The following is a 27,304-nucleotide window of genomic DNA, read 5'->3' as shown; positions in this document are numbered from 1 at the left end:
TCCGCTCTCCTGGCCTTAGGCTTCTTGACTTTAGACCCCAGCCTCCATGGTTTTGCCTCTGAAGTTATTTTTCCTCCAATGTGACCATTCTCTAACCCTCTCAGTCCCACCTGGCAGTGGTTCTCTTTAAACAGAGCTAGCAATACTCTCATTGGCTTTTTACACAGTAGTTTCAAATAAGGCCCATCAGACATAAGGAATTTCCACAAGTTCTTCCCGGATAACTCCATGTCTGATCCTGGTTTTCTTTAAAATGGCTGACTGGTTCCACATTTGGTTAAATACTCATGTAGGAAATTATTCACTGGGGTTCCCCTTCCTGGAAGTCCAGAATTTTCTAGAACATCAATTTCTGGTTTCTTTGTACCCAAGATTTTAGTTCTCTGTTTATCTCTTTCTTGTAGCATTTCACCATAAGCTGCAAGGAGAAACCAGGCTGTGCTTCCCACATTTAATTTGGAAATCTCTTCTGCTAAATATCCAAGTTCATGGCTTATAAAACCTGTCTTCTAGCCAAAGCCACTAGTCAACTTAGCTAGATTATCTCCCATTTTAAAACAAGGATCATCTTCCTTCCAGTCTGCAATAATACATGCCTCATTTCTGTCTAGAGCCTGGTTAGAGGCATCTTTAGAGTCCATATTTCTACCAACAATCTCTTCAAAGCATTCTAGGCCTTCTCTTTCAAGTTCCTCACAATTCCTCCAGAATCTTTCCCTTATCCATTTAAAAAGCCATTCCAACATGTTTGGTATTTGCAAACTGCAGCAGCACCCCACTCTTCAGTACCAAAATCTGTCCTAGTATTATAAAACATTGCTTAGAAGAAGTCAAAGAAGATATTAATAGACTGAAGGATATTCTGTGCTCATGGATAGGAAGATCAAATGTTGTTAAGATGCCAATTCTACCCCAGATGATCTACAGAATGCAACATACCATAAATGGAATGGCTTTTAAAAAGGGAAATTTAATAAGTTGCTAGTTTACAGTTCTAAGGCCAAGAAAATGTCCTAATTAAAACAAGTCTATAGAAATATCCAATCTAAGTCTTGCAGAGAAAGATAACTTGGTTCAAGAAGGCCAATGACATTCAGCATTTCTCTCTCTGCTGGAAGTGCACATGGTGAACATGGTGGTGTCTGCTGGATTTCTCTCTAAGCTCTTGTTTCATGGAGCTCCTTTGGAGACATTTTCCTTCTTCATCTCCAAAAGTCACTGTGTGGTGGACTCTCGGCTTTGTGGTTCTGCAGTATTCTCTGTTCCCTCAGAATCTCCTTGTTCTCCCATCATTCTCAAGAAGAATTCTCTAATTCATGGTTCTGCAGTGTTCTGAAGCTTCTCCAAAGTACTTCTTCTTTTAAAGGATTCCAGTAAACTAATTAAGATATACCTGGAATAGGTGGAGACATGTCTCTACTTAATCAAGTTTAATACCCACACTTGATTGAGTAACATCTCCATGGAGATAATATAACTAAAGTTTCCAACATACAGTACTGAATAGGGATCAGAAGAATCTGTTGCTCTCACAAGATTGTTTAGAATTAAAACATTGCTTTTTTTTAGGGCACATAAATCCTTTCACAGGATTCCAGCACAGATGCCCATTGTCACCACTATTATTCAACATTGTCCTTGTAGTTCTAGCTAGAGCAATAAGGCAGGAGAAAGGAACAAATGGCACCCAAATAGGAAAGGAAGAACTAAAACTTTCATTAATTGCAGATGACAGAATCCTATATGTGGAAAATCTTGAAACATAAGATAAAGCTGTCTGAGATTATAAATTCAGCAAAGTGATGGGATACAAGATTAATATAAAAAAATCAGTAATGTTTCTATGTACAAATAATGACCTCATTGAGGAGACAATAAAGGAAAAGTTCCATTCAAAATACCCACTAAAAGAATCAAGTACTTAGGAATAAGCTTAACCAGGGATGTAAATGAACAGTACACAGAAAATGATAAAACATTGCTTAAAGAAGTCAAAGAAGATATTAATAGACTGAAAGATATTCTGTGCTCATGGATAGGAAGATCAAATGTTGTTAAGATGCCAATTCTACCCCAGATGATCTACAGATTCAACACAATACCAGTTAAAATCCCAACAACTTATTTTGAAGACTTGGAAAACCTAGTTATTAAATTTATGTGGAAAGGAAAGAAACTTTGAATACCTAAAGATATCTTAGAAAAGAAGAGTGAAGTGGGAAAATTAACCTTCCATGACTTTAAAGCTAAGTATAAAGTCACAGTGGTCAAAAAAGCATGTTACTGGCCACAGATAGAAGCATTGACCAATGGAACCAAATTGAGAATGCAGACATTGACCATCAAATTTATGGTCAATTAATCTTCGACAAGGCCCACATATCCACTGAATAGGGACAGATTTTTTTCAATATAAGCATTTAATAGAGTTTAGATACTATGGATTCTGTAGTCTTCTCAGACAGAGACTTCATAGTACAACAAATTTCTTTCAAGCTTGACATCCTGAAATACTTGCAGTGATGAAAAAGAATGAGAAATTGAATTATTGCTCCCTGATTTGAAATATCATGTAAACATTCTTGGAGTTACATTATTAAATATTTACTTCACAATCAAAACTGTAAGCATATCAAGATGAAGAAAAATAGTAGCTTTAGCCCATGTTATTAATGACTAAATATATTGATAACATTCTCTTTTATGAAGTTATAAATGAGTCATTCAACAAGTATAAATTTCTGCCAAGTCTTTCTTTTTCTTGAAGTGTAATTTTATTAGGATATATTCACATACTGCATAATCATCCAAAGTGTTCAATCAATGGTTCACAGCATCATATGGTTGTGCATTCATCATCACAATCAATTTTTGAACATTTTCATTACTCCAAAACAATAAATATATGAATAAAAATAAAGGTAAAAAAGAACACCCCAAATATCTTATATGCCCTCTGCCCCTTATTATTTATTTAATTTTTGGCTTTATTTTCTTACTCATCTATCCACACACTAGAAAAAGTGAGTGTCAGACACAAGGTTTTCACAGTCACACGGTCACTCCATAAAAGCTGTATGTTATACACTCATCTTCAAGAATCAAGGCTACTGCATTATAGTTCAACAGTTTCAGGCATTTCCCTCTAGCTACTCCAATACATCAAGATCTGAAAAGGGATAGAATAGTCTTTTGAATAAATGGGCTTGGGAGAACTGGGTATCAATAGCCAAAAGAATGAAAAAGGACCTCCATTTTATACCTTATACAAAAATTAAATCAAAATGGATCAAAGACCTAAACATAAGAGACAGTGCCATAAAACTCCTAGAATAAAATATAGGGAAACATTTTCAAGACCTAATGATAGGAGATGGCTTCTTGAACTTTACACCCAAAACACAAGCTATGAAAAATAAAAAAGATAAATGGGAACTCCTTAGAATCAAAAGCTTCTGTGCCTCAAAGGAATTTATCCAAAAGGTGAAGCCAACTCAATGGGAGAAAATATCTGGTAACCATATACCAGATAAAGGTTTAATATCCTGTGTATAAAGAAATCATACAACTTAACAACAAAAAACAACCCAATTATAAAATGGACAAAAGATGCACATGAATAGACATTTCTCAGAAGAGAAATACAAATGGATAAAAAACACATGAAATGATGCTCATCTTCATTAGCTGTAAGGGAAATGCAAATTAAAACTATCGTGAGATATAGCCTCACATCGATAAGAATGGTTGGTATTAAACAAACAGGAAACTACAAATATTGGAGAGGATGTGGAGAAATGGAAGTTATTCACTGCTGGTAGGAATGTATAATGTGTTCAGACACTGTGGAAGGCTGTTTGGCAGTTCCTTAGAGAAGTAAAATATTGAGCTGCCCTACAACCAGTACTACGAATATTAGGTATATACCCACAAAAACTGAAAGCAGCAGTGTGAACAGACATTTGTTCACCAATGTTCATAGCGGCACTATTCATAATTGCCAAAAGACGGAAACCATCCAAGTGCTCGTCAACCAACGAGTAGATAAACAAAATGTGGTATATACACACAATGGAATATTATGCAGCAGTAAGACAAAATGAAGTCCTGAAGCATATGACAACATGGATATATAGAGAGGATATAATGATGAGTGAAATAAGCCAGATGCAAAAGGATAGAATAGTATTATTTTACTATCATGACTCTGGCAAAAAGCAAATTCCAAATTATATGGCCCAGGAAGAAAATCTGTTCTCATATATAGGAATGAACTAAATGTTGCATCTCTGCAGCTACAGTAAGCAAATGACTTTACAAGCAACAACTTCCATATGTTTCACATTTTTAACATTGGCCATTCATAATAAAGATTCTATAAAAGAAAAAAAAGCATTCATAAAATAAATAAAGCACATTTTTTGACTTTGTAAGCTACAAAAGAAACACCCTAACACAGCAGAGTCTTATAATGACTTAGAGTACACCTGTTTGATGCTTTGGAATTTTAATGTATTGTTAACAAACATTCAAACTTAGGCAAGTTTAGAGTTGTCTTCATTTACATTCCTTCAACTCTGTGCTCTTCTAATTTTTTCAATGACCATGGTAATTTTTTTCATTTTCAATGACTATGGTAGCTGAAAAAGTCTTCTCATTGATGGATTCTAGAGTACCTTCATTTTCTCTAGTCCCTATTTAGAACTAGAATCTTTTTCTCCTGGTGCTGGTATCACTGTTTGTAAATGAGTCTGGTCAAGTTTCAGCTTGAACAAATTTTTTGGTCACGATTTTCATAATTCCAGGCTGTAGCCAATAGTCTGTTCTGGCAGTTCTTTCCTTTCCCCCTCTCATCTCCATGATTTCATCAAGTGCAGATTTGTTTGTTTGATTGAACTGAGCTATGGGAAGATTCTTTTCATTTCAATGGTGCTGCAGACCCTATCATCTTCAAAGCATTTGGTCCCCAAGAACTTGATGTGGAAGATGCTGTTGATGAACTGCATGCTCCTTTTTCCAAATCAAATGTAACTTTTTTCTTCATCATTTTGTCTATTTAATTCTGTAAAAATGGGGGGCCCCTATTCTTTTCCTTTAAGACTTCTTCTGACTTGCTTGTCAATAAATTTGGCAGCTTTTTCTTTATCAAGGACCTGCTTCTTCTTTTTTTTCCCCTTTAGTTCCAATTGTACTGGATATACCATCCTTTTGGTGTCTCATCCACTTTGTACAAGTCTTCTCTGCCCAACTACTCAGTAAAATCAGTTTCCCATTGAATAGCAGTCATATGGATGCTCTGGATGGCTGATATATTCTTTATATACAGTGTTGTTGTGAACTCTCTTAGAGCCAAGGCATCTCCTGAGAAGTTCTAGAAAGTCACTTTGGAACTTCTCTAAAAAATAATCCATAAACTGCTGAGGATTTTCTGAAGCCAGCAACAGTTGTCTCTGATGTGATTCTGACATACAGTAGCACTTAAAGCCATTCTCGTCCTGGCACTGCTGCTGGCACATCTAGCAATACCAGTACAGTTTTTGAAGTCCCTTGGACTTGATCCTGACGACAGCCTTAAACGTGAGAAAGTCTTACTTCCCCATCGTAGGGTCTGCAGCAAGACAGTAACAACTCGAAGCCCAGTGCCCAGTCAACCGGAAGCGGAACTGGAATGGTGACGGTGGGTGGGACAAATGCCGATGGCAGATGAGTGACGGAAGGAGGTGGGTCCCAATTCTCGCAAAGGTTCTCTCCCTTTGGCAGGAGGATGAGAAAACTAACGGAAACGCGAGGTGGGCGGGGCGTTGGGAGGAATTGCGCTTCCGTGGTGAGGTCTGGACAGATTCAGCGAGGGGGTACTACGATGTTCTTTCCGGGCAGTGGTGTGGCAGCTTGCAGCACAAGCGGCAGAATTGAAGGGGTGGACGAGTTTGGTCAGGGGGGAAGGAGAACGGGGTGGAGGTGTGTACGTGTGCAGTGTTCGCGGAGCCAGACTGGGCCTCCGTATCCCGCTGAGGCCCGGGGAAACTGGGGCTGTAGGAAGTTCCTGGGAACGCCGAGGGCATGCTCTGGTTCCAGAGACACGGATTCCGAGCAAGTTCACACCAATTGTCTAGAGGCTGGATAGGGCCAGGTTTCAGCCAGAGGAGGGGTGTGTTAGTTAGATTCAGTTATCAACTGGGCCAGGTGAGCATACCTAGTATTGTTGTTGCGGACCTAAGCCAGTGGTACCTGAACCTCATCTGTTGCTGATTTACATCTGCAGTCGGCTAAAAGGCTGTCTGCTGCAATGAGTGACATGTGACTTAATTGGCTGGTGCTTAAATGAGAGAGCTGAATGTAGCACAGCCTAAGCAGCTTGGCATTCCTCATCTCAGCACTCGCAGCTCAGCCCAGGCCTTTGGAGATGCAGAAAGAAGTCACCCGGGGGAAAGTTGTTGGAACCCAGGGGCCTGGAGAGAAGATGAGCAGAGACCATCCTGTGCCTTCCACATAAGAAAGAACCTCAGTGGAAGGTTAGCTGCCTTTCCTCTGAAGAACAAAATAAATCCCCTTTTATTAAAAGCCAATCCATCTCTGGTGTGTTGCATTCCAGCAGCTGGCAAACTAGAACAAGGGGGTCATTGTTACTGGAGGAAGGCGGTAGATTCTTTTGCTGTTCAGTCTCCCTGGTTGGTAAATCAGTTAACTCTTAACTGTAACTCTTACTCTGTGAGCCATTCAAAGTACAAGCAGAGCTCCGACAGGCATGGAAAGCAAACGTATGGAAATACATGCAGGTCCTGGAAGATGAATCACTGCCCCTCCATGATGGTCAGCCTCCTCAAAGGATGGTACTGCATCAAGTGCTCAGCATCTGTCTCTGCTGATGATAGGATGGGCATTTAGCAGTTGTAGTTGCTCCCCTTTGGTGAGAAGGAGCGTATGCTCTTGGGCCCCTGAATAACCTCCATTCCTGCCATGGCTGTGCAGATATTGGAGGGCCTGAGGACAAGTCATCCTGTCCACTGCTGCCTCTGCAATGGATACTCACAAGGGCCCATTGACATGAGACAAAAACATATGTATATTTTGGGTCTGAATAAGAGCCACATGCCTCTTTTCCAGGCTTCCTTTTTTCTTACCCTCAAATTCTGTTTCTTCAGGCTACTGCCCAGGGATGCATATATGTATCATCACTGCAGACCAGTTCTCCCTCTGTGCAATGCTGATATTCATATGAACTACTTGAATGGGATTGGCATGTAACAGCAGTCTGTTTAACTGCCATTAATACATGAAGCTGATCCACTCATAAACTAGGCCAAAGTTCTTTTCTTCTTCCATTAGCCAGTCTTGAGAACCTCTTCACCTATACTCCAAGGCCATAAGTTTGAATTGAAAGTAAGGAAACGGTGCAAAAGAAATAGGTTTCTAAGTTTCCTATTTGTTCAGATGATATGTAGTATTTGGACCTCTTTGAGCCCAATCGTGGATGTTCCACTTATCTCCTCTTGCACAGTTTTGACTGGAGTGTAAGGATAGTGCTCCACTGTCTGACCCTGCTTGCATAATCCTGTGTTATTTTGGGTCCCGTTTAAAATTGGGTGCCATCCAAGTCACGTGATTTGTCAGTTAGATCTCAAACAGAAGCAGAACCAGTAGGAGGTGTATGTGTGTGTATACAGAGATTTATTCAAAGACATTAGCTTATATGATTGCAGAGACTGGATAAGCAAACCTGAATTGAATAGGGCAGCCAGTCAAGAAGGGAAGATTGTGGCCAGACTGAAACTCATGGTCACAGTCCAAAGCTACTGTCCACAGGCAGCCAGGAAAGGAAGACCATGAGCACAGTGGAATTCATGGGCACAGGTGATGCTACTATCCACAGGTGGACTTCTTTTGAAAAGCCTCATCCCTGATTTTAAGGCGATTTGGTTGATTGAATAGGCCCGTCCGATTGCCCAGAGACTCTCCCTTACTTAGAGTCCATTGATTAGGGGCTTTAATTAGATCTAAAAAATACCTTCATTGTGACATCTAGATTAGTGTTTGAATAACTAGCACCTGTAACCTAGCCAAGTAAACACATTGAAAAAGCCATTATACCTGATGAATAGAGCTGTCCAACAATGTCTGAAAATATGGCAGGCTGTTGTTCTTAAAATGTGTTATGTGCAAACTTAAGTATTAATGTAAATAGATTAAAATCAACATAAAACATTTGTGTAGTTTAAAGCCTTCATATTACCCCCTCACACAGATGAACCATTGATAAATAAGCCCATTGATTTCCTTCTGGTTTGAAGCTTTTTTTGATGTGGAATTGTCTTTTTAATTCTTCACTCAGTGTGTGCTATCTACACTGATTAAAATCAGAGTTGTATATGGGACTGCTATGGAACCACAGCTGGGGAGTACTGGAATGGTTAAACTGGGAATGGGGGAAATGTCGACTCAGGGCATCAGGGTGGAATGTGTGGGGTTACCCTGGCTCATTCAATGGTTTCCTTACTTGTGAACTTACTGAGGCTGTATGAGTAGGTGATCATGATGATGGTTGTTCTAGTTTGTAAATTCTGCCAGAATGCCATATACCAGAAGTAGAATGGCTTTTAAAAGGGGAATTTATTAAGTTGCAAGTTTATATTTCTAAGGCCATGAAAATGTACAGATTAAGGCAAGGCTATAAAAATGTCCAAATTAGGGTATCTATGGACGGATACCTTGGTTCAAGAAGGCCAGTGATGTTTGGGGTTTCTCTATCAGCTGGAAAGGCACATGGTGATGTCTGCTAGCTTTCTTTCCAGGCTTCTGCAATGGCTTCCCCAGGGCTCTGTCCATTCTTTTGCCTCTGTCAGTTCTGGTGGCCCTGTATGTTCTTTCCAAAATGGTTCTCTCTTAAAGGGCACCAGTAAGCAACCCTACTTTGAATGGTGGAGACAAATCTCCACGGAAGCCAGCTAATCAAAAGTTACAACCCACAATTGGGTGGGTCACATCTCCATGGAACCAATAAAAAAAAAAAAGATCCCACCCAATAATATCGAGTGAGGACTAAAGGACATGTCTTTTCTGGAGTACTTAATAACTTCAGACCAGCACAGTGGTGGTAGTGGTAATCATGAAGCTCCCTATTTCTGAATGAGCCATCAGCTTAGTGCTTGTGGGAAATGAAGAAGCAGCGGAGCTAGTCATTACTCTGCAGGAAATCCTAGCCCAATAGGCTTCTCCCTGTATGTTAGATGGTTGATAGGGACCACTGAGTCCCTATAGAATGATGGTACATTAGTTTCTCATTATTAATGTAACAAACTACCACAAACAGAGTGGCTTAAAAAAACAAATGTATTTTTACAGTTCTAGATGTTAGAAGTCTAAAATGAGTCTCTCCAAGCTAAAATCAGGATGTGAGCAGGGCTGCATTTCTTTCTGGAATCTAAGGTTGAATCTGTCTCTTGCTTCTTTCATCTTCTATAGTATGTCTGTGTTCGTTGGTTCATGGCCTTCGTGCATCCTTAGAACCAGTAATGGCTGATCAAGTCTTTTTCCTCATTGCATCACCTTGATACTGACACTTCTGCCTCCTTCTTCCATGTTTAAAGACAACTTGTGATTACACTGAGCCCACACAGATAATCCAATATAATTTCCCTTAGCTGATTAGCAACCTTAATCTGCAACATTAATTTTCCCTTGCCAAACAACATAACATTCCCAGGTTCTAGGGACCAGGATGTAGACTTCTTCGGAGATAGGAACTTATCCCCTCCTGAAAAGGGGAGGGTGCTCATGAAAGGAGTCATGTGAAGGAAGTCCATGATGTTGATGCTGTCCGTAGGAAAAACACCGTGCACTCCCACCACAAGAATGTACTCCAAAGGCACTGAGTACTCACTGGATAATGAAAGAGGCACATCTGAGGAGCAGTGGGTCTGTTCTGCCGCTGGGAAAGAAGTCAACATTCCTTCTGGTTCTCCACTTTGACCCCTTAGCTCTTCTCGGGATTTGTGTAAGTCAACTAGCTCTTTTGTTCGGCTGCAGCTTGAGGTGCTTTTAGACTTGGCACTTTCTACCACTTGTGTGCAGTTGTAGAGCAAAAGGATTTGGGAATAGCTGCTTAGATTCCTCCCCTGTGCCCTGAGTTTTGTACCCTTGTAGATTGAATGGGTATCTCCTCACTACAGATTTGTCTTTACAAGCTTCAGCGTTCAAATTACTTTTCCTTTGTTCAGTGGAACTGTAATTATGTCCATAGGTGTTCACTGGGAGAATAGAGGCTGTCAACAGTGGCTGGGTATATTTTTTCTCAACGCCTTTTTATCTTTATTAACATGGGTCTTATTTCTCTATATCGCTGTCATTCATTACAGCCAGTGGCATGCTGGTAGTAGATGTTTAACAGCACACATTGCAAAAAGCTTGTGTGTATATAATGTTTTCTATTTACTAATATAGAGGAAATAAAACACAATTTACCACTCCTAAAATAAATAATACTTTCATTGCAAAAAGAAAAATTCACATTTTCTATTAAACTGTGGATTCTTTTACATCTTCACTTAATACTTACTTTTCAAGCATTTAAAATTAAGCTCATATAGTTAAGTTCATAAACTCTAGATAAAAATATGTTTTACAGCTATTGAATTTTGTTCATTTAAACTGGGGTTGCCCCCCTTTCCCCCCTCTGAAAATTATCAAAAATTTCTAGTAAAACATGCTAGTCTTTCTTTTCAATGCTGCTTCTCTTATTGAAATTACCAGTTATTGTTTTGTTGCAGACAAAGATGACCATGTACATGTTTTCAGGAAATTATAATTCAAGAAATATTGATATTTTTTGGTACTATGCATATTTGGGATTCCTTGTAACTTTTTTCTTGTTCCCTTGCAGTTCATTGATTTCTTTGATTTGTGGAATACAAAATGTACTTTACAAACACTCAGTGCTTAATTACATCAAAAGGAGAACAATCCAACATATGGCATATTTAACAATGGTGTTCTAGGTAAATTACTTGCAATGTAAGAATATTAGTGATTTATTTTCTGATAAATTGTATAATGAAAGATGCTTTTTTATTTTATCCAATTCATATTAAATATTCCAGGAGAGTGACTGTCATTTCTATTAATATTTCTCTATCTGATGTGATTTTAATTATTCTGTAAGAAACCCTTAAAGCAAAGAGAATTTAGTGTGTGAATTTCTATCATTAAATTTAAGTGTTTCATATATATGAAAAAAAAGTGTAACTGTTGGTGTACAACCTAACTACGCTCCAAAAAATGAATAATTTTTAACCATTAAATCATTATGCAAAGTTATATTCTGAGATCATTCTAAAGGGAAACCTCAAATGAATTCAGGAGTTCAGGTGAATATAATATAGGGTAGGTAAAATTCATAGGAGACATATACAATGAAAGATGAAATGAGAACAATGCCCTTGTGGAGAGACAGGTAAAAATGTGGTTTCCCTAAAGATTTGTACAGAAACTGTTAGACACGAAGGGACTTTAGAGGTAGACAAAAACAAACTCCTTTTGTTCTAGTTTGCTAGCTGCCAGAATGCAATATACCAGAAACGGAATGGCTTTTAAAAAGGGGAATTTAATGAGTTGCTAGTTTACAGTTCCAATGCCGAGAAAATGTCCTAATTAAAACAAGTCTATAGAAATGTCCAATCTAAGGCATCCAGGGAAAGATACCTTGGTTCAAGAAGGCCGATGAAGTTCAGGGTTTCTCTCTCAAGTGAGAAGGCTCATGGTGAACACAGTCAGAGTTTCTCTCTCAGCTGGAAGGGCACATGGTCGATATGGCATCATCTGCTAGCTTCTTCTCCTGGCTTCTTGTTTCATGCAGCTCCCTGGGAGGCATTTTCCTTCTTCATCTCCAAAGGTCGCTGGCTGGTGGACTCTCTGTTTCGTGGTGGTGCACCATTCTCTGCTCTCTCTGAATCTCTCATTCTCCAAAATATTTCCTCTTTTATGGGACTCCAATAAACCAATCCAGACCCACCCAAATGAGTGGAGACATGTCAACCCCTAATCCAGTTTAATAACCACTCTTGACTAAATCACATCATCCAGGGAGATGATCTGATTACAGTTTCAAACATACAGTATTGCATAGAGATTATTCTACTTTTATGAAATGAAATTTTGATTAAAACATGGCTTTTCTAGGGGGCATACTTCCTTTCAAACCAACACACCTTTCTTATACCCGTCTTAGTGTGCCACAGCTGCTATCATGAATATCACAAACTGGTTTGAGCTTAACAACAGGAATGCATTGCCTCATGGTTTTAAGGCTAGAAGAAGTCCAAAATCAAGATATCATCAAGGCTTGTTTTCTCCTGGAGTCTATAGCATTTTGGTGCTGGCTGCTAGCAATCCTTGGGATTCCTTAGTTTGAATCTCTGCTTCCTGTCAAATGGCAACATCCTCTCCTTTCTAGGTTCTGTGACTTCCTGGTTCTTTTTGTACGGCCTCCAATAATTTGGATTAAGATCCACCCTCACTCAGTTGGGCCATATCTTCACTAAAAGTATCCATTTTCAAGAGGTCCGGATCACAGTGGGCTCACTCCCAGAGCTGTGGATAAAGAACGTGACTTCAGGTATCTGAATCCAGAAAGGCACTTCAGGATGTTTGGGGACAATTAAAGAGAGCTAAACTAAAATCTGTAAAGGATAAATTAAGATCTGTAGAGGCAAAAATGATACAGTAGCGACTTCAACATCCTTCCTTGTATTGAAGTAATGGAAATAACGTGTGGCTTCTTATTTAAACATAAAGAAGAAAGGAGTATATGGAAAGAAACTATTCAACTGCTAGTGTATATAAGAATATCTAAGTGCAAATAAAATACCCAAACCAGCAAAGAAACAGAATCATAAGTTGTTAGAGCAAGAAATATCATTTGAAATTCAATTTGAAAGGCAGAATTATGTATTTTTCATTTACTATAACATTTTATGTAGCTGACAGTGTTTTTGTCAAGATTCATGTTTCTTCTGTGGATAATGTTTGTAAAGCACCTTGTACTTTTTGGTAGGAAGGATTTATAAATGAAAACTAAATCAATGTCTGAATAAATGATTTTAAAAAGTACAAACTTCAATTCTAAGATTTAGTTTGGTTAATGAAAACAGCGCTTTGCCTGAAATTCATTGCCACACAAAATAGAGAAGTTATTTCTGAGTCAGGCAAGTGGTTCTCAAATCTAGTAAATATCAGAAGCTACAGAGAAGTAGAAAGGTGTTTTCAAAATATTTCCAGCTCTTCCCCCCTCCCCCGCCACACCAATTTATAGAATCTGAATTCCCATTAAGTTTACAGAGTTCTCCAGGGGATTCTGTGGAGCAGACAGGTTTAGGATCTGGAGGTAAAAGCTATATCTACAAAGTATTCTTGTTTTATGTGCCTGAGGAGGCATTAGGCGTTAGAGCTTATTGAAAGAGAACATTCATCTCTATTTGTGATTGCAACACAATTTGAGTTTTTAAGAGGTAAGGTATCTGAGCTGTTTGTGGATAACCTGGTTGTTCCATGAAACTTCAGGTATTTATGTGACACTTGAGAATCAGAGTAGAGCACTGGAGCTATGAAAGTCAGCACCACCCCAGTCAGTTTAAGAACTGTTAAAAAAGCTAAAAAAGTGATTAGACTTTATCTAGAGATATGAATGAAGCTGATCTGGAGAGAATTAAGGTAAACCAGAATATCGGGTAAAGGATGATATGGCCCATATTTTCAAACTTCAACTTCTATGTGAGGCCAAAGGAGAAATGTATATTTGGTGCAAAATTTATATTTTGGATAACACATTATCTAATTTAACTTGTATGATCAATTTACTTGAGCACCATAATTACATGGAATCTTGAATTGGGCATCATTATGATGTCATATAAGAGATACGAATACATGAATATATACATATTCTCACCGTATGCACTTATATAAAAATTCATATTCTTCAATCTGAAGGTGCTTTAACAAGGATGATGATATAGAAGAATACTGATGGAGATAGAAATAAGTAATTTGTACTATGTTGGCTGGTGAACACTGATCTCCCATTTGTATCCATAGTTATTGCTTGTGCAGTCTCTATCCAAACAGAATTAAAATAAAAGTAGATTCTTCTAAATTGGTGTATTCCCCAGTACACATATATTTTCCCAATAATCTTAGCTTACAGACTGGTTCAGCCTGCAGCACTGAATGCCTCCATAACTTCAAGTCCTTGACTTTTTCTGTGGCTGTGTCGCATCTCTCTGGCTTTGTAACATTTCAGCCTTTCCCAAACAAATTGTGCCGAACTTTGTTCTTATTTACACTGAACCACTCACCTAAATACAAACCCATTTCATTACCATGTCCAGTTGGGGCAAAATACCAGGAATCAAAGACATTTGATCTACTAAGTAGAATATAGCAGCTGTACGTACCACATAAGCTATAAAGAAAACCAGAAACAGGGCCTTCTTGGCAAATTTTCTCATTGGCTGGAAGGTGTATTTCTTTAACTCTGTTTCTCACATATGTAGTTAGTATTAAATAAGCATATATATATATATATATATTATATGAATGTATATCTGCATATATGAATGTAAAGTACACCTTATAGAGTGTTTGGTTCATAGAAAGCACCACATTGTAGCTATTATTAGGATATTGATGATAATACAAATTGCTTTTCCAAATTAGAGTCATTCTTGAATATACAAATTTCCACCTGACCTCCATAATTGGAATCTCCAGGGGATCGCATAAAATGTAAATAAACTTTTCTAAAAGATTTTGAGGTACTTAAAATCTTAGTTCTACTACTAAATGTAGCTAGCTCCACAACCCATTTATTGGTTCACACACTCAAGGAACTTCATTTAGTCATTCACTCAGCATGTGGTCACTGGATGCTTGGCAGGCTCTGCAAAACAGTAGTGAAGAACAAACATGGATCCTGCACTCATGGAGAGCACAGTTTATCCAATGGGTTGTAAGCAGTAATAAAGTAATTTTACAAATAGGTAACTACACATGGTGATAAGTGCTTTGCAAGGAAATCCTTCAGGAGCCATCAGGCCCTGTAGCAAATGTGGGCTGGGTCTAATCAGGACAGCAGGAAAGGCGGCCATTCAAGAGCTCAGACATGAGATCTAAGCATGACTAGAGCTAACTGGATGACAAGAATTAAGAATGCACTGAAAGAGAGGCATGGTCTCATAGAGGAATGGTGGGAGGGAGCTGGGCTGTTCTAGGCAGTAAGAGATCAGTGTGGCTGCAATACAAAAGGGAGACCAAGATGAGATGAGCTAAGGCTGGAGTGGGGTCTGAAATAGGCTTGGCCTAAGCATAATGGAAGCTACTGTGATGGGATGTTAAGCAGAAGAGTCAGTGGATCAGATTTGCATTTGTCTGTGATGGAGGACTCACTATAGAAGACCCACGCTGGGATATCTGGATGGGTGAATGCAAAGCATCAGATTAATGGATAAAACTTCATTACTTCCAAGGATGCCTTTCACTGGTAATTTAGTATAAAAAATTATAATCCTGGCATTTTCCATGCCAAAATAGATTAATTAAGAAACAGAAAAGCTCAATTAAAGGTAGAAATATAAAAGACTTATTTATATACTATCTTTTTGGCCAATGACTTTTAAATATATCTTTTAAATCACTCACTTTTAAATATTTTCCACTCTGCATCTAATTTCCCAATGGCATATTTCATTTTTGAAACCTTACTTAAGAAAGAAAAATACTTATAGAGGTCCATTCACAACTGTCAGGAGTTGTAGACAATGATTCTTTGGATATCTTTCACCAGGTGAAAGTTAGTTTCAGCTTATCCAAATCAGATAAAATTTCTATTTGTACCTTTTCATAGGCAATTGCAAAAGTCTTTAATGAGATAGTTATTGCACTTCAGTATTCCAAAAAAGTCTTAATTTCAATATATGACAAAAGAGCAAAGAAAACCTTAAAAAGCGACTCTGCTGGATGAACATTTATGCGTCCAGCTTCCCTACCTTCATTGTTGAAAAGCATTACTTCATTACAAGTTAGATTACATTTGAACTTGTTTTGACTGCCTATGGAGAATCTCTTCCTGTTAATCCCAATAAAAATACAAATAAATTGGAAGATCATCACCTCTTAGAATTACTAACAAATGCCAAAGGAAGTCACATTATCACCATTACTGATTTTCAAGAAAAAAGTGTTTTAACGACTGTGTTAGCTTCAATTTCTTGTGCCTTGAGAGCAAGAAAGCTTTAGATGCCAGACAAGCATCTATATGGAATTGTAAATTGGTAGTAACATTATCTCAAGCAGGAAGGGGAACTTAAAATAGATTATAAACCATTCCTTATTTTGCCTTTTATTTTCTTCTACCTTTCCTGCTTTTTCTTACATAGTACCTGCCTACCTGAAATGGTCTGCTGCTCTCTTACTCTTCCAAACACCTTAAAAGTAAGCTCTGGCAAGAAATCTATTCTGCCAGTCCAAATCCATTTTGTTTCATGGCTTGTGCAATTCCCTTCAGGCTATATTCTTCTTTTCCTTATTTTTAGTCTACCTCTGGAAAGGATGGGGAATGTGTTGACATTATATAATGTGTCCAGGTTACCATCTGTCTTTGTTATTTGAGTTTATTAAAATTTTCAAATGGCCCATCCCATGACATCAAAATAATAGTGATGATGCCAGCTTGTTGGCAGGCTTAGGACTATGAGGCAGATTTGAAGTTGCTGTGAAGAGTGATTGCTAACTTCGTTCTATGTTTTGCTTATTTGCAGGCGTCACTTTTGAGAAAATCGATGTTCTAAAGTTATGAATAATCAAATCCATACAGTCATTTATTTATCCATTCGTTCATGTATTCATACTTTACATACTTAGCATTGGGCTAAGCCCTGGAGCTTTAATGGCAAGTATACAAGTCAAGGTCCCTAAATTAATAGGATTTAGTCTAGTAGACAGGGGAATAGTGAGTATCATTAATTGTTGGGGACTGAATCAGGTCTTGAACAAGACATGTTCAAGTCCTAATCTCCAGATCTGTGGGTTTGAACTCATTTGAAATGGGATTGTTGAAGATACTAGATGGGGCCAAACTGAAGCAGCATGGGCCTTAACCCTATGACTGGAGTTCCTATACTCACGGAAATTTGGTCACAGAAGGAGAAGTCAGAGTAGAAATCACAGGAGGAGACAGAGACTGATTGCCATGTGATGGCAGGAGAGACCGATCACCAACAAGCCACCAGTAGAATGCTATAGACTTCATAAAAGATATGCCATGCCAAAACCTTGATTTTTGGACTTCTAGGCTCCAAAAGTCAACCAGCTGTGATATTTGTCATAGCAACCCTGGCAAACTCAGATATTAATTAAACAGTATCACTGATAAATATATAATTACAAATGGAGGAAGGTACTTGGAAAGAAAGAAACACCAACATACATGAGCCCAGGTCACAAATTTAACTAGATTGTTGTGAGGAGAGACAGTGGGAGAAAGATAGTGTCCCCAGGAAATGGCAATGATAAGATCTAAGTAAAAGGGGATGGGGGTACAGAGGTAGAAGCATGATCTAGATGGAGAGAACAGCATGTGCATGGTGCATACGGCAGACTGTATTCCTCTTTTAAGGAACTAAAAGAAGGCTAATGGTGATGTGACTGAAGTGCAGTAAGGACAAAAGACAATGTTGTTGGAGATTTCTAGACTGAGGAAGGTACTGGGTCAAGCCACAAGGCCCTATATATCTTATCGAAGATTTGGGACCTCGTCCCACTAGAAAGCATTTGAAATCACAGATGGAAGTATAGGTGAAGAAATATCAAATAGGCTGTTTTAAAGGATCACTGAGCCTACAATATCGAGATCCATGGTTCCCCAAATGCCAACACTTGGTATAATCCACTTAAAATAAAAGGTGGAATGTTGCCTCTGCTCATACCTGAAATCTTTCAAAATCAAATAATGATGCTGGCAAGCCAGTTTCTCTTGTAAGTTCTGATATTGTTTCCCTATTTTGGAAACAGTAACTTCTCAATATTCCACATGAAAATGCTCTTCTGTTTCCAAAAATCAGGATATTTAGGAATTCAGAAAGTCATATTTTGAATCATAGTCACAGTAAATAGATACACACTAAACAGCATTTCATGGATCTTACAAAACATAAAGATAAGTGGTTTCTTTAGTTTTTTATTCCCATTTTTAATTTTCAGTGCATTTTAAATTAACTGCTGAAACATATTTACTGGTGAGTACTGAAATAGATTAACACCTCCAAGAACCGAAATGACAAACTGCAGCTTTTTATGTGCTCTGTGTTAATTGAGATCCTATGACTTTTTCAGGCTTGCCCACTTCGATCAAAGCCCTGGACACTATTTAAGAATCCAATTCACTATACTCATTTTAAAAAAACCCTCCACTGAATTTTCTAGGTCATGCTCTTCTGGGATATAGAAGGGTGAATCTGATTCTATCTCTTTCAATATTCAAAATAATTTAAAAATGTCTAAAGGAGCAAAAGTACTTAGGACTACAAACAAATACATATTAATAACAATAGTGGAAATAAAATCATTTCCTTGCCCAACCTTCCAAGACCCAAGTTCAGGAGGGTGGATTTTCACTCTTCCAGCTGACAGCATAATTATCACTTAGAACTGCCACAGACACATACGCCCTGTGGTGTTTTAATCTTTATTATTATATTCACAGCTTTTTAAAAAATATAACACAATCCTAATTATAAACTCATGTCCTGCTCAATTGTCAGACAGGATCCTAGTTTACTTTTACAATAAAAATGCTGAATATTTACAGAGACATGCATATTCAAAGGATAATAATCTCAAAAAGGAAAGCTATTATGGATTCTCCAGAAATGAGGAGCAAAGGAGGCAATTATAGTCACATCAAAGACAGATAACAAACTCATTGTTTTATCACGAATGGAAAGCTTGTCCTGTGTTTTTGCTTGATTGCTAGAACAGACTTAAAACAAGCATCTAATGAAAAATCTTTCTTGGTTTGAATACTAAAGATTTCTGAAATATAAGTATTGGATAATGTTGAGATCTCGTCAAGTATAAGAGGCTAAGAAATAACTTTTCAGATATCGTTCAGTGTGGTCGCTGCAATTCCAAGCGAGCTCCCACCATTCCTGCCTGTGGGAGTACACCCTGTATAATCCCTTCCCCTAGAATAAGCAGGACTGTGAAAATGATGGGATAGTCACTCCCTAGGTTGGACTGCATCTCATGGCACTCCCTTGATTATGTTATATTATATAAGATTCCTTCTTAATAGAATGAAGAATCTCCTTTAACCTCAGAGAAGAACACTGCCACAATTTGAAGAGGGACCTGTGGCAGAGAACACCAGGCAGCTTCTTGTAGCAGGGAAAGCAGTTACAACCACAAGGAACTAATTTCTGTCAACAATCAGCGAGCCTGGAAGAAGACCCCAAATCTCAGATGAGACAGCAGCCCCAGCCACAACTTGACTTTGACCTGGTGAGAACCTGAGCAGAGAATTTAGCTAACCTGTATCCAGACACCTGATCATGAAAATTGTGAGACAAAGAACTTGGGTTGTTTTAAGCCATTTGGTTTGTATACAGTAATATAAAACTAATACATTAAGTATAAAGTTTATGTGACCTAAAATTCTTCAACATTTCTATTAAATACTAAATAAAGGTGAGGGGGAGCTTACATTTAGCTAATGAAAATATAATTGGGGAATTAGGTTTATATTTCTTAAAATTTGCAGTGTACTAATGCAGTAAGACCCATTTTTTCATATCCTAAAAAGGATAGGAAAAAGTTGTTTGATAGTAATAATTTTAAATCAATAATGAATAATACTGTATATATAGCATGCATGGTACGGAGGAAAGGCCACTGAAATAACAGTACATGAGACCTAGTGCCAGCCTGGCCACCAATAGTTGCATGATCTTGGGCAAGTCATGTAAACTTCTTGAGTCTTAGTGTCTTTATCAGTAAAGTTAACGTTGGATTTTCATGACTTTCATTTATTGTAGTATAATTAACATACCATAAAATACACAGCTCTTAAAGTGATTGATTCAAACTTTTTTTGATATTTTAGTTTTTTTTTAATTGACAAACCAAAACAACATACAAACATAAACATTCTTAACATGGTGTACAATCAGTGGTTCACAGTATTATCACATAGTTGTATATTCATCACCATGATCATTTTTTAGAACATTTACATCACTCCAGAGAAAGAAATAAAAAGAAAAAAAAAACTCATACATACCATACTCCTTACCCCTCCCTCTCATTGACCACTAGTATTTCCATCTACTCAATTTGTTTTAACATTTGTTCCTCCTATTACTTATTTCCATCAATATATTTTAACCTTTGTGCCCCCTGTATTTTTTTCAATACCTGTTACCACTACCTTCATTGATCACTAGTATTTAAGTCTACTCAATTTGTTTTAACATTTGCTCCTCCTATTACTTATTTATTTTTAACCCATATTTTTTACTCATTCTGTCAATACCATAGATAAAAGGAGCACCAGACACAAGGTTTTCACAATCACATAGTCCCATTGCGAAAGCTATATCATTATACATTCATCTTTAAGAAACATGGCTACTGGACACAACTCTACAGTTTCAGGCACTTCTCTCTAGCCTCTCTAAAACAACTTAAACTTTTTTTAGAAAGGGGATATCTATAGTATAAGAATAACCTCTAAGATAACCTCTTGACTCTGTTTGAAATATCTCAGCCACTGACACTTTATTTTGTTTCATTTCTCTCTTCATCTTTTAGTTGAGAAGGTTTTCTTAATACTTTAATGCTGAGTCTCAGCTCATTCTAGGATTTCTGTCCCACATTGCCAGGGAGGTTTACACTCCTGGGAGTCATGTCCCATGTAGAGACAGGGAGAGCAGTGAGTTTGCTTGCCATGTTGGTTGAGTGAGAGAGAGATAGGCCACATCTGAGTGACAAAAGAGGTTCTCTGGGGGTGACTCTTAAGCCAGATTTTAAGTAGGCTTAGCCTATATTTTGCAGGGATAAGTTTCATATGAACAAACCCGAATATTGAGGGCTTGGCCTATTGGATTGGTTGTCCCCACTGCTTGCGAGAATATCAGGAATTCTTCAAATGGGGAAGTCGAATTTTCCCCCTTTATCGCCATTCTCCCAAGGGGACTTCACAAATATTTCTTTATTCACTGTTCAAATCACTCTGGGATTTATCGGGGCATCACACTGGACATACCTACAATATCTCATGCCTTTATGGTGTTCAATTAACCTGTGCATATAAATTATATTAGGAATGCACTAGTCAAAATATAAATTTTGGAGTCAACGCCCAGATAATTTGAGAGTTCAGGAAGAGTCGCGTCCGGCCGTTTACAAGTCAGCTGTGATGGACTGAAGATGGTGATGGTGGTTATAGCTCTGTTCCTCTTCCAGAGCAACTACTAGGTGACCAGAAACAGTGCAGAACAGCTCCCGGGGCCATGGCAGGGACTGGACACACAGCGTACCCCAGTCTGGACTGGCTGGACCAGCTGCAAGACTCCGCTGCGGTGAGCTCCCCGAGTGGCGTGCGCTTACCCGGGCCATGGCGGCTGGCGGCCGGTGTCCCTCCCTCCCTCCTTCCTGTACCGGCTGAGAGTCTCAGAGAGGCAAGTTTCCCAAGCCACGGCGGCCGGCGGCCGGCAGTCCTCTCTCGCAAGTGGCTTCCCAGACCAGCTACGAGTCTCGGATCAGCGAGTTCCCCAAGCCGCAGCAACCAGCGCCCCTCCCCCACAGGTGGCTTCCCGGTCCAGCGGCGAATCTCGGATGAGCGAGTTCCCCAAACTGCGGCGGCCAGCGGCTGGTGCCCCTCCCTCACAGGCAGCTGCCCGGAGGGAGAAGAGGGAGTTTCCGACAGTGACAAGGACTGGGTCCAACCAAACACCAATAGTAGCATTAATAAAGAAGCCACAACATCTTTTGCTGGTGGGACCCGCAAACAGACAAGCACCACATACTGGGCAGGATGAAAAAAAAAGAGCCCAGAGACTTCACAGGAAAATCTTTCAACCTTCTGGGTCTCACACTCAGGGAAATCTGATTAAATGTCCAGGCACCAGCAAAAAATAACAAATCACACCAGGAAAATTGAAAATATGGCCCAGTCAAAGGAACAAACCAATAGTTCAAATGAGATACAGGAGCTGAGACAACTAATTCTGAATATACAAACAGAAATGGAAAACCTCTTCAAAAACCAAATCAATAAATTGAGGGAGGACATGAAGAAGGCAAGGGATGAACAAAAAGAAGAAATGTAAAGTCTGAAAAACAAATCACAGAACTTATGGGAATGAAAGACACAGTAGAAGAGATGAAAAAAAACAATGGAAACCTACAATGGTAGATTTCAAGAACAGAGGTTATAATTAGTGAACTGGAGGACAGAACATCTGAAATCCAAAAAGAAACAGAAACTATAGGGAAAAGAATGGAAAAATTTGAGCAGGGGCTCAGGGAATTGAATGATAATATGAAGTGCACAAATATACATGTTGTGGGTGTCCCAGAAGGAGAAGAGAAGGGAAAAGGAGGAGAAAAACTAATAGAAGAAATTATCACTGAAAATTTCCCAATTCTTATGAAAGACCTAAAATTACAGATCCAAGAAGTGCAGTGCACCCCAAAGAGAATAGATCCAAATGGGCATTCATTCTCCAAGACACTTACTAGTTAGAATGTCAGAAGTCAAAGAGAAAGAGAGGATCTTGAAAGCAGCAAGAGAAAAACAATCCATCACATACAAAGGAAACCCAATAAGACTATGTGTAGATTTCTCAGCAGAAACCATGGAGGCAAGAAGACAGTGGGATGATATATTTAAATTACTAAAAGAGAAAAACTGCCAACCAAGAATTCTATATCCATCAAAACTGTCCTTCAAAAAAGAGGGAGAGAGGAGCTAGGAGCGCTCGCCGGAGCCGCAGGTCGGGTCCGGTGCCTGCGCCCCGTTTAAAAAAAAAAAAAAAAGAGGGAGAAATTAAAACATTTTCAGACAAAAAGTCACTGAGAGAATTTGTGACCAAGAGACCAGCTCTGCAAGAAATACTAAAGGGAGCACTAGAGTCAGATACGAAAAGACAGAAGAGAGAGGTGTGGAGAAGAGTGTAGAAAGAAGGAAAATTAGATATGATATATATAATACAAAAGGCAAAATGGTAGAGGAAAGTATTATCCAAACAGTAATAACACTAAATGTTAATGGACTGAATTCCACAATCAAAAGACATAGACTGGCAGAATGGATTAAAAAACAGGATCCTTCTATATGCTGTCTACAGGAAACACATCTTAGATCCAAAGATAAACACAGGTTGAAAGTGAAAGGTTGGGAAAAGATATTTCATGCAAATAACAACCAGAAAAGAGCAGGAGTAGCTATACTAATATCCAACAAATTAGACTTCAAATGTAAAACAGTTAAAAGAGACAAAGAAGGATACTATCTACTAATAAAAGGAACAATTAAACAAGAAGACATAACAATCATAAATATTTAAGCAATGAATCAGAATGCCCCAAAATATGTGAGGAATACACTACAAATACTGAAAAGGGAAATAGACACATCTACCATAATAGTTGGAGACTTCAATTCCCCACTCTCATCAATGGACAGAACATTTAGACAGAGGATCAATAAAGAAATAGAGAATTTAAATATTCCAATAAATGACCTAGACTTAACAGACATTTATAGGACATTACACCCCACAACAGCAGGATACACCTTTTTCTCAAGTGCTCATGGATCATTCTCAAAGATAGACCATATACTGGGTCACAAAGCAAGTCTCCACAGATTTAAAAAGATTGAAATCATACACAACACTTTCTCAGATCATAAAGGAATGAAGTTGGAAATCAATAATAGGTAAAGTGCCAGAAAATTCACAAATATGTGGAGGCTCAACAACACACTTTTAAACAACCAGTGGTTCAAGGAAGAAATTACAAGAGAAATTAGTAAATATCTTGAGGCGAATGAAAATGAAAACACAACATATCAAAACCTATGGGACACAGCAAAGGCAGTGCTAAGAGCGAAATTTATTGCCCTAAATACCTATATCAGAAAAAAAGAAAGGGCAAAAATTCAGGAATTAACTGTCCACTTGGAAGAACTGGAGAAAGAACAGCAAACTAACCCCAAAGCAAGCAAAAGGAAAGAAATAAAAAAGATTAGAGCAGAAATAAATGAAATTGAGAACATGAAAACAATAGAGAAAATCAATAAGACCAGAAGTTGGTTCTATGAGAAATTCAACAAGATTGATGGGCCCTTAGCAAGACTGACAAAAAGAAGAGAGAGGATGCAAATAAATAAGATCAGAAATGGAAGAGGAGACATAACCACTGACCTCACAGAAATAAAGGAGGTAATAACAGGATACTATGAACAGCTCTATGCTAATAAATACAACAATGTAGATGAAATAGACAAGTTCCTAGAAAGGCATGAACAACCAACTATGACTCAAGAAGAAATAGATGACCTCAACAAACCAATCACAAGTAAAGAAACTGAATCAGTCATTCAAAAGCTTCCCAAAAAGAAAAGTCCAGGACCAGACGGCTTCACATGTGAATTCTACCAAACATTTCAGAAAGAATTAGTACCAACCCTGCTCAAACTCTTCAAAAAAATTGAAGTGGAGGGAAAGCTACCTAATTCATTCTATGAAGCCAACATCACCCTCATACCAAAACCAGGCAAAGATATTACAAAAAAAGAAAACTACAGACCAATCTCTCTAATGAATATAGATGCAAAAATCCTCAACAAAATTCTAGCAAATCGAATCCAGCAACACATTAAAAGAATTATACATCATGACCAAGTAGGATTCATCCCGGGTGTGCAAGGATGGTTCAACATAAGAAAATCAATTAATGTAATACACCATATCAACAAATCAAAGCAGAAAAATCACATGATCATCTCAATTGATGCAGAGAAGGCATTTAACAAGATTCAACATCCTTTCCTGTTGAAAACACTTCAAAGGATAGGAATACAAGGGAACCTCCTTAAAATGATAGAGGGAATATATGAAAAACCCATAGCTAATATCATCCTCAATGGGGAAAAATTGAAAACTTTCCCCCTAAGATCAGGAACAAGACAAGGATGTCCATTATCACCACTGTTATTCAACATCGTGTTGGAGGTTCTAGCCAGAGCAATTAGACAAGAAAAAGAAATACAAGGCATCAAAATTGGAAAGGAAGAAGTAAAACTATCACTGTTTGCAGATGATATGATACTACACATCGAAAACCTGGAAAAATCCACAGCAAAACTACTAAAGCTAATAAATGAGTACAGTAAAGTAGCAGGTTATAAGATCAACATTCAAAAATCTGTCATGTTTCTATACACTAGCAATGAACAAGCTGAGGGGGAAATCAAGAAACAAATTCCATTTACAATTGCAACTAAAAGAATAAAATACTTAGGAATAAATTTTACTAAAGAGACAAAAGACCTATACAAAGAAAGCTACAAAAAACTGTGAAAAGAAATCACAGGAGACCTAAATAGATGGAAGGGCATACCGTGTTCATGGATTGGAAGTCTAAATATAGTTAAGATGTCAATCCTACCTAAATTGATTTACAGATTCAATGCAATACCAATCAAAATCCCAACAACTTATTTTTCAGAAATAGAAAAACCAATAAGCAAATTTATCTGGAAGGGCAGGGTGCCCCGAATTGCTAAAAACATCTTGAGGAAAAAAACCGAAGCTGGAGGTCTCACGCTGCCTGACTTTAAGGCATATTATGAAGCCACAGTGGTCAAAACAGCATGGTACTGGCATAAAGACAGATATATCGACCAATGGAATCGAATAGAGTGCTCAGATATAGACCCTCTCATCTATGGACATTTGATCTTTGATAAGGCAGTCAAGTCAACTCACCTGGGACACAACAGTCTCTTCAATAAATGGTGCCTAGAGAACTGGATATCCATATGCAAAAGAATGAAAGAAGACCCGTATCTCACAAAAGTTAACTATACAAAAGTTAACTCAAAATGGATCAGAGATCTAAACATTAGGTCTAAGACCATAAAACAGAGGAAAATGTAGGGAGATATCTTATGAAACTTACAATTAGAGGTGATTTTATGGACCTTAAACCTAAAGCAAGAGCACTGAAGAAATACATAAATAAATGGGAGCTCCTCAAAATTAAACACTTCTGTGCATCAAAGAACTTCATCAAGAAAGTAAAAAGACAGCCTACACAATGGGAGACAATATTTGGAAACGACATATCAGATAAAGGTCTAGTATCCAGAATTTATAAAGAGATTGTTGAACTCAACAACAAAAAGACAGCCAACCCAATTACAAAATGGGAAAAAGACTTGAACAGACACCTACCAGAAGAGGAAATACAAATAGCCAAAAGGCACATGAAGAGATGCTCAATGTCCCTGGCCATTAGAGAAATGCAAATCAAAACCACAATGAGATATCATCTCACACCCACCAGAATGGCCATTATCAACAAAACAGAAAATGACAAGTGCTGGAGAGGAGGTGGAGAAAGAGGCACACTTATCCACTGTTGGTGGGAATATCAAATGGTGCAACCACTGTGGAAGGCAGTTTGGCGGTTCCTCAAAAAGCTGAATATAGATTTGCCATATGACCCAGCAATACCATTGCTAGGTATCTACTCAGAGGACTTAAGGGCAAAGACACAAACGGACATTTGCACACCAATGTTTATAGCAGCATTATTTACAATTACAAAGAGTTGGAAACAGCCAAAATGTCCATCAACAGACGAGTGGCTAAACAAACTGTGGTATGTACATATGATGAAATATTATGCAGCTTTAAGACAGAATAAACTTATGAAGCATGTAATAACTTGGATGGACCTAGAGAACATTATGCTGAGTGAGACTAGCCAAAACTAAAGGACAAATACTGTATGGTCCCACTGATGTGAACCGACATTAGAGAATAAACATGGAATATGTCATTGGTAACAGAGACCATCAGGAGATAGAAATAGGGTAAGATAATGGGTAATTGGAGCTGAAGGGATGCAGACTGTGCAACAAAACTGGATACTAAAACTCAGAAACGGACAGCACAATACAACCTAATTGTAATGTAATTATGTTAAAACACGGAGTGAAGCTGCATCTGAGGTATAGTTTGTTTTG

At 38.1% G+C, this 27,304-nt stretch overlaps 1 protein-coding gene and 1 pseudogene across 6 annotated transcripts in view; both read right to left on the bottom strand.

The window, feature by feature from the left end:
* The window catches only part of MAGI2 (membrane associated guanylate kinase, WW and PDZ domain containing 2), a 1,430,555-nt gene that overhangs the window by 1,137,128 nt on the left and 266,123 nt on the right, over positions 1-27,304 (bottom strand). The gene's annotated exons all lie outside the window — the stretch shown is intronic.
* LOC143686653 (DNA/RNA-binding protein KIN17 pseudogene) lies at positions 4,353-5,600 on the bottom strand (annotated as a pseudogene).

The sequence above is a fragment of the Tamandua tetradactyla genome, chromosome 1, assembly GCF_023851605.1.
Source record: "Tamandua tetradactyla isolate mTamTet1 chromosome 1, mTamTet1.pri, whole genome shotgun sequence".
Lineage (NCBI taxonomy): Eukaryota > Metazoa > Chordata > Mammalia > Pilosa > Myrmecophagidae > Tamandua > Tamandua tetradactyla.
The sequence above is the reverse complement of the archived record's forward strand: the minus strand, read 5'-3'. Positions and strand labels throughout refer to the sequence as shown.